This window comes from Porites lutea, chromosome 5 (genome assembly GCF_958299795.1).
Source record: "Porites lutea chromosome 5, jaPorLute2.1, whole genome shotgun sequence".
In the NCBI taxonomy this organism is placed as follows: Eukaryota; Metazoa; Cnidaria; class Anthozoa; order Scleractinia; family Poritidae; genus Porites; species Porites lutea.
In genome coordinates this window covers 23,433,257-23,442,321 of record NC_133205.1, presented here as the reverse complement: position 1 = coordinate 23,442,321, position 9,065 = coordinate 23,433,257, and the positions used below count along the sequence as shown (strand labels likewise).

The 9,065-nt window shown below is 38.0% G+C and overlaps 1 protein-coding gene across 1 annotated transcript in view; it reads right to left on the bottom strand.

Annotated features, from left to right (window-relative positions):
- Positions 1-3,617, bottom strand: part of LOC140936621 (neuronal acetylcholine receptor subunit alpha-10-like) — an 18,057-nt gene extending 14,440 nt beyond the window's left edge. Inside the window, exon 1 of the mRNA XM_073386116.1 lies at positions 3,452-3,617. The gene's annotated coding sequence lies outside the window, so the exon portion shown is untranslated. The remainder of the gene's footprint in view (positions 1-3,451) is intronic.
- Positions 3,618-9,065: the final 5,448 nt, after the last annotated feature.

Below are 9,065 nucleotides of genomic sequence, written 5' to 3'. Positions count from 1 at the left end.
GGTGAGTTATCAGTTAAGTGCAGTGCGAGGCAGTAGGTTAAAATCCGCTTTATATATACTTACAGGATTACAAGTCCATGAATGCACGTTATCATGAGGTTGATATCTGTTTACAGACCTGGTTAAGCGCCTTAAATAAAATTCAATCGAACTGCTTCTTTCGTTTCCATAATCAGGGCTCGAAATTGCGACTGATACGGTCGCCAATGCGACGAACATTTTCTCCTTAGCGACTATTAAAAAATTCTGGTTTAGTCGCCACATTGGCGTCAAGATTTCTTTATGATTTAGATTTAAATTAAAAGGGTAAAGTTTAAACAAACATTTCATCTTATCTTGCTTTGCTTTCATCATAATAAATGTGCCAAATCCCATAAACAAAGCCAGTTTACCTTCAAATTTATACCGACTTCTGTCTGCGAAATTTTTAAACAATCAAATCTGACGGATAGCGCCATACTATGATATGCGTCATTAAAATTATTCAAACCGGTGACTAAAAATCTGCATCTGGCGACCATCTATTTCTCCAGTTGGCTTCCAAAAGGCGACCTGAGGATTTTTTTAATTTCGAGCCCTGCATGTGAGTAATTTAAAGTAATGCTTGGAAACGGGCACTGAGTACCTGAGTCTAGAGGGGCAGAGTCGGATGGCCGTCACGATGAAGATGAGATTTCATAATTTGCTTATGTTTTAGCCTATCACTTCATATCACGTTCACAACCGCACCGAAACGTTAAATTACGAGTAAAGTAAAGTTCTCTGATCCTGGTGTTAAATGAAATAATCGGGGCCATTTGTACGAGGAAAGATAAGAACAGTCTTAAAGGCGGAAACGCCTTAAATAAGACGCGAACTTTGCGTATGAATGGCACGAGCATAAAGTGTATTGGCGTCTTGCATAAACGCGACTTTGTTAGGAGGGATCTTGTAAATGGTACAGTTTGTGTCTTATTTTAGGCGCGGTTAATACTGACTTGACTTTATGAAGCTGTGCCGTGAACATGGAGTGGAAATTATAACATGGATTTCTACGTCTGTGCATTGTCAGTTAACTTCTACGATTTCTAAAAGTGACTCCCATAAGGCAGGTCAAACGACAGCCGGTGAATTTTTTCCCAATAGACAATGACTACGCCGGCCTCTATTGAAATTCGTACAGCAATGCAATACCCGCCATCACAACTCTTAATAGTAAGCATCCTTTAGCTAAAACTAAGTTGAAGAATTTCTTCTGTGCTTAGGTGACTAGGCGGGAATCAATAAAAACAGACATTTTCTGCGGCCCTGTTGAAACTATCTAATTTTCTCGATTTACCGAACGTTATCTACAAATGGTACTGATAAGGAGATAACTCGGGAGGTTTTAATACTTAGCCAGTGCAAATTGTCCTGGGAAATTGTCATAACTGAAATTTTGCTGTCTCGACCAGCACGCAAAAAACCGTCTCTGAGCTACGTAAACTATCCCAGCTATGACTGACTTGACTTGAATGGTATAGCCCAGGTGTAGCAGACGCTTCGATAGCACATTTGCAAGCAATCAAATTTTCACGATTTACAGAACGTATTGTCTGTAAATGTGTCTAATGGAATAAGGCGACAAGGAAGGAAGACGCGGCGCAAATTGCCATTCATTGATAATAATTTCCCTGTCTAGGCATAGTGATCGCCTTCACAAAAACACGTTCTGACGGCCCATATATTTATTGAGTAGGGTCTATAACTTTGTTTTTTTGGTGGAATCTACCTTGCGGAAGTTTTGCGTTTGCGCAAATTGGCTGTCTCGTAAAAGGCACCACAAAAAGCTAATCCATGACAAAACTTCGAAGCACGTCACTGATTAATCGCTTAGCAGGGAAAGTACTGATTATTAGAAGATTAGAAAAGAAATTTTTGCCTTTTTAGTTTTATGTTGGCTTGCCAAGTGGAGTGAAGGGAAAAATTTACGACATCATTAATATTAACGAGTTCAATTTGCGATTCAGTCATAAGCAAGTAAAAATTAAAAACAAAAAAATAAAAATAACGATAACATTCGACGACGTTTCGGTGACGTCATGATTTCATTCTCAAGTTCAAAATGTTCACAATAAATTGTCACTGAAAACAAAAACAACTGGCTAAAAATGAACGTTTAAAAATTATGTAAACTTGAAACTCTAGTGGATCCAAACTTCTATTTTTTTCTAACATCTTGTGGTGTTTACAGAGAGAGCCACCTTAACAGAAGAAACGTAAGCTTCTAACCTGATGATCACTGATGCCCAATTGCTCGCATTTCACACATTATAGAGACACTGCACTCAAAACTTTTAAATGATCTCACACATATGGATAGAAACAGACTCTAAATAACAGTTTAACATAATATTGAGAATCATCGCGCCAGAAAGGTACTGCTTTTGAGTAACTTCTTTGAATTCTAAGGAATTACGACCATAGTACATAACGAAACCATATGTTCCTACAGGGTCAATCGTCATTATGGAGCAATAAAACTGCCTTTTATTTATTGTCTAAATACTCCGCTTTTACGTTTATCTCTAGATTTTTTAGTCATTTCAAGGCTGTCCATCAGCCATCTACGCTGCTTGAAAAACTTTTAAAATGATTTTCTTGGAGAAAAACTAAAGAAACCGGGGTCTATAAAGACGATTTCCGTACCAAACCAGATGTTAATTGTATCACTAATTAAATGAATTGTCATTTATGTTTAAAAAAGTAATTATCCAATCGTTGGAAGATAGAGTCGACAGTGGTCAAATTGCATAATGCAATCAGACAATACATTCCGAGGTTATTAAGTCACGATATATCGCAGAAAAATAATACATTCAATAAGTGACCTAATTGATGTTCAAAAGGAGTAATCTCCCTCGTTTCGAAGGATTTGCATTTTCTGTCCTCTTAGCTTCCTTTCTTAGCTTTCTTTTCCCAGTTGTATGAAAATCAAGTACAAATTTTCTTACATGGAGATGTTCAGATATTCATGATTTAAACGCACCTACCATGTCAACAGAATGTTTGAATAATGAATTTCAATGATGAAAGTTTATAACAAGCTTTTCTTGAGCCTTGAAGTGACAACTGAAAAGTGATTCTCAACTCAAAATAGCAGCATTTTAGGTTTTTCAGCCATCAGGCAGACACAGATGCTTTCACTTTAGGCCAATTACTACTAAGTAATCACTTAGGAAAGCGAATTTATAGTGAAAAGATGTCATGAGAACTCTAAGGTTTTTTTGTTTTAACCACAGTGCTACTTGTTTCTCTATATTTTTGGCTTACGAAAGCTGGGAAAATTTCCGTCTTTTCTTTCAGCAGCCTTGAGCACTCCCGTAGGATTAATATAACTGGGTGTTTTATGCAAGAACAGATTGTCTTTTGCAAGCTACAGTAGGTTTTATCTAACGTTTAATTGACAGCATGAATTTTAAGGTGTACTTACTCAATTCAATCGAGGTGGCTCACTTTGGCAATCAACAGTGCGTGTTTTTAGGTGGCATTGTTTCCAAGCAAGTTTTGCTGTGTTAAAACGGCATCGTTTACTGGCGTACGATTGTTGAAGGTTTAAAATTTCAAGGATGGCCATCGATCTTCACATGTACGACAACGACTTAATTAACTCAAGGGAAGGGATCTTATTCGTTTACGGGATCAATAGTCGCAAAAGCAGATGTAAATTCTTTTCCTTGATAAGCTTGTTTGCCAGTCGGTTTAGGCGTTACACTTTGTACATCCCTAGCCATTTAAACCACGGGTCAAGATTTGGTCGATTTTAGCACAAGTCTACTTCACGTTATCAGCGTCATCGTAAGGCAGGCTTTTTAAGTGTGCGGGCGGTCAGAAAATGAGCGGATTTGTAGCAATTACTGCGTTTTTAGTCGGAACCGTTCTCACGCTGAGCGATGTATACGTAGGTATGGAAAATGGAGTAATTTGTCATCATGTTGTTATGAGATTTAAGGTGGTTTTATTTTTTGGCCATTGCATGTAGTCGAATATGGCAGATTTTAGGTCTCTTTAACCTCTTCCTTTCGTTATGGCAAGATTATAGTTTTGCACTAACTTTTAAATCTGTGGACGAAATCCTATGGTGTTACCATTCAAATGAAACCTCGTTGGGAGAACTTTTGTAGAGTATCATTTACTTCTTAGGATTTTACAAAACGAAATTTGTATCTTTCTGTGACTGATATTCTTGAAGTAGCAAGGCAGTAATGAAGTTTTATTTTGAGAGTTACACATTATCTTTTTTAGTATTTAATTAACGGAGCTGCGTTTTGCGGATCGGCGATTTTTGGTATGTTGCAGATAAAAGAACAACCTTGAAAGCTCCAAAAAACAACACGTTAATCGAGGTCACTCTATCACAATTACATTTTGCCCTGATTTGGCTGATGGCTCCGGCAATATCACTGGCATTTTCCGGTCTTATCACACCGGTATTTCGGCTAATTCAGAACTTTTGTTACAGCTCGTGAAAAAGACCCTGCAGAAATCGAAAAATTAGGACCCTCATGAATTTTTTTGCTAAAAGGCATTCAAAAAACAGTCTGCGCTCTTTACCGATAATTAGCCATGGAACACCTTTGAATCAGCAGGCAACTTTTTTTTTCTTCTTTTCATGTATTTAATCTAGTTCATCTAATTCCACAGGTGTCATCGCTGAAATGTTTGATTACAGTTGATCAGCGGTTTACAATACTTCAGTACTGAAAATCGTTGACGGTCTCTTGTTTTACCAAAGAATGACATCTGTCTGTTTTTATTTTTCGCTATTCCAGCTCAGGAAAATCGCAACGATGCAGAATCAAGGCTCATTAATCATCTTATGAAAAACTACCTCAAGAAAAGGCAAATACTCCCAACAAATAACCGCTCAAAAGCTGTGGTCGTAACCTTTGACATGGCATTCAGTCAGCTTGTTTGTTTTGGTAAGTAGAGTTGGGTTGTAAACTTAATCTCGGTACGATTAATTTAGTTTTTATGGAGTTAGCCCGCTTAGCATAGGTCGTGGTTAATCGACAGCTGATCCTGCCCCCCTCCGCAGTTTTAGGGCTGTTTGAGGACAAAAACAATGTTTTCTTGTTGTTTCTGCGTCGGTTAGGCCTTTATTTCTCTCTCTCGTTTTGGGGATAAGTTTGTAAACGGATAGATATCGTTCTCGTGTAAACATCCATAAACACACAGGTTTCCAGTGCGTTTTGATACAAAACTCTTAAAGGGCTCGTGTCGGTATAATTTCATTAAAAATCAATCTTGTAAAATAGAACTTTGGTAAAAATGGATTAACATTTTTGCGTAGGGTAAATTAAAAACAATTAGATTAAATAAACTCTGGAAAGGACAACGCTGTTACTGTAATAAGCAAGCTGCACTTAATTTTCGATTGATCAATCGTCAAGGATTTTGCTCTGAAACAGACTTAAATTCCCAAGAGTCATATTCTTAAAGCTGAGGAACCAATTATATTGTATCTTATGGGTCTGAAATCAATAAATAGCAGTATCACCGGACTACTTTTTTTATAGGCCACTCTTTGGGCAGGGAATTCTGTCGCTTACAAGTTCGAAACATTTTAGAAAAACCTATTTTCAACTATTATCTTAGTTTGTTTAATAGCTTTTAGTATAAAACGTCACCTGAAGAGCACCTTTCCAGCCAGATAGACAATACAACTGAAATAATTGGTTCATCCGTTAAGCAAAAGGTCTTAATCAGTCAATAAAACAAGTAGACATATTTAGGGTCAATTTCGAGGCCTTTGCCAACAGTGCATTCGCCTGACAGCCGTGCACATTTGTTAACCATTTAATTTTAATTTTGTCTACTTTGGTCGTATAATTTTACGCCCTTTTTGTGTAACTAGTTTATAGATAATTAAGATTTAGATGCTGATAGCTAATGAGTTGTGAATACTGTGAATAGAGTCGGCTGCTTATGCATTCGATTTCGAAGAAGGTTGTCGAAAGTGCACGCGACAATCCCGAAAGGTATAGTGGGTGGTTTTGAGTTCACTGTTCATCAAAGAAATTTGAAAGAATGGCACGAGAGGCCATGGACGTATGTTTGCGAGTACTAAAGCAGAGCAACAAAAGTAGGTTCGAGAGCTACAGTCGTCAGGAACAGTGTATTGATCATATCCCACATTACCTTGTCGCGTGCACTCAGACGATATGTCGGGCAAAATATTTCCCAGAGTCAGCTGGCCTTTCTTCTGTAGTGAGCAAAAAATATACTTTTGTTAGCTCCCCGCCCTCCCGCACAGGTCATGTCCTAATAAATGAGATCAAATGAAATCACACTAATCCAATGAACCATATGTTTCTGTTGTTCAGTAGAGTCAAACAGCTCCAAGGTTAGAAAGCCGCACCCTTCGCAACGACTTTTAACTCAACGATACATTTAGAATGATTATTTTTCTTTGTTGTTTTACTCGTCATACCTCTGAGCCAGAGAGTAATCAGTAGTTTTCAGCTTTCAGTGGGCTGGTAACTTGGTAAACTTTGAGTGTGCCCACTTCACTGAAATATCGTTTCATTCACTTTAGTTCTTTTTGATCTCCGATATTTTATGTATCATATAGTGTTTGGGTTGGCGTTTGCAGAACGCACAGCAAAGGCATACAAATCAGGCCTAAAATAAGGTAGTCTCGTATAATGTTTGTTCAGTTTAACGACTTTCCTGAGTTATCCTCACTCCAAGTTTACGAGGCCTGGCATCACAAAAAGAGACTGTCTTAAAACCAGCTTGAATACTTCTTTTATCTCTTGATAACTCACAAAACAGTTGGCATTCCCCAAGGCCAAAGGTGTTTAGAGTTATCCGAGCATCGGACAATGTAATACAAGAATCCTTTAAACGCGATGTCGATTAGGTTTGGTGAACAAGCCGCAACTATAGTGTTGTTATCATTTCTCCAGACATTATGTCTAAATCTTTTTTGTTATCTTGACCTACGGATGTAGAGAGGTACACCGCATAGTCATAGAGCTTTCACAGTAGGTTCCATTTGTGGAGGATGTAATCAAGAATGACTCAGCGACTGATATATAAGTAAATTCAGTTTTCAGTCTTAAAAGTGATGAAAAATAAGCTTGGGTTTTTTAACGCTGTTTTAAGCTGTTTAAGTGTATTTTATCGGAATATTATGATCTTAATCACATTAATGTTGCACTGGTAAAGTACACGCAAGGCCACTTTCTTCTCGCTAAGGCCCAGTTCTCACTACACCCCAAACCACGCCAATATTTTTTAAACGATGTACAGCCCAGTGGGTGACGGTTTGGCAACGTCAATTTGGATTTTGAGATATCATTCAGTTATAGGAGGCCCTATTTTTCTGTTTAGTGCAGTCAGTAATAAACTCGAGAGACTTTCCTAAGGCACAAGGTTTTTAAAATGTGGCCTCGATAAAGCTAATTAAAGTCATTGTCGGTGTTGGCCATAGTGGTTGAGTGTAGGATATACTGGGGTCTTTAAATAGGGTATGTGGTGTCTTAAAACAATTCTGAAAACACATGTGAAAACAGAAGTGCGGTGTAACTATACGGTATGAGCCTTTCTTAGTTAAGAGTATATTGGGGAAAATTTTGGGCAATTTTGGGTATGTTAACTATATTATTTTCGATTAAGTGATATAATACTACTCCATGGCCACAACATGCTAAAGAAAGGTACTCTCGGTATACATGTAGCCCACGCAAAATCGGATCAACAAAGAAGAATTTTAAAAGCATACCTTAACCGTCTGAATAACAGTAACACAAGTTACGAAGATGTCTTCAAAATATGGGAACGTTGTCTTGTTTGCAGACGGTTACGATAGTACATAATGTCTGATTTACTGGCGATGTACACGATTTAATTCAATATTGTTGTAAGGAAGCAGCGCAAACACAAGTTTCCGGTGTAATTTTTCTAATTCGATTACCGCTCAGTGTATATATAAACAGAAATTCCACTCAGTTGTCCAGGGTGATCCTTATTTATTCAAGGACGTCCTACTAAGATGTAAGTCAGTGAAGCCGAATGCGCGGCTCTAACTTTCAGTATAGTGAATTGTAAGTCCTTTAGTTTGTGCCCTGTTAACTCTTTCACTTTAATGTATAAGTACCCTAAGGTAAAACTATTTAGAAAGATTCCAAGTTTCAATTGGAAGATTATAATGAAGAACAAGTAGCAACAGTTTTCCTGAAGGAGTCTCATTTGAGTGATCTCAATGTAGCCCGTCCAAAGATTCCTCCTGCAGTTTTTTTCTTTCTTTTTACGATTTACTTAGCTGACCCTAGATAAGTCAGGAAATATGCAGGCCTTTGTATTGTCTAGAGATTTATTTTTCGTAACCTTGTTTGTGTACACCACCGTCCTACTGTGTGGCAGAGATAAGGTTCTTATCAACTGAATCTTCTCCGTCCATCAAAACGCGAAAAACGAACTTGGCCAGTATCCAGGTATCTTGACCTCACGCATGGAAAATCGCGTGATGTTTTAGAACGTTAAGGAATAATAAGCCACACGATCACGATCTGGAATGTGCATTTGGCTGGTCACGCGATTTTTTATGATTTATATAGTACACAAGTTGAGCAATCAACGTGATTGGAATTCCTGCATTAATTTCCAGTGTTGTTGTTTCCGTAAAACTTTTATTTACGTTCTGGACCGAGTCGTTCGAGTAGCCCTGGGTTAAATACAAACAGAGGATATGTGTTGTCAACAAACCCTGGGTTTGCGCAAGATAAAAGACTTAGTGACGTGGTGACGGGTTTTACGTAATAACCCCTACAGATTTGATTAAGATTACTGAATTCTTCGGAATTACACGAGTGTACCGATATTCAAGCGACTGTGGATCAATTAATATGATTCTTTAGCCTAGTTCATTTCAACTTTAATCCCTAGGTTTGGAAACTTTTCGGAAAGTCTAATATGAGCGCTCGGCTAGCCGTGCTGGCCCGCTTTATCATGTTGTCTCAGCTCATACCTTCTTTCCTCATACAATTTTAAGTCTGTTTATGCAAGAGGGTGGGCTGGCCCGCTGCCGAGATCTCAGATGC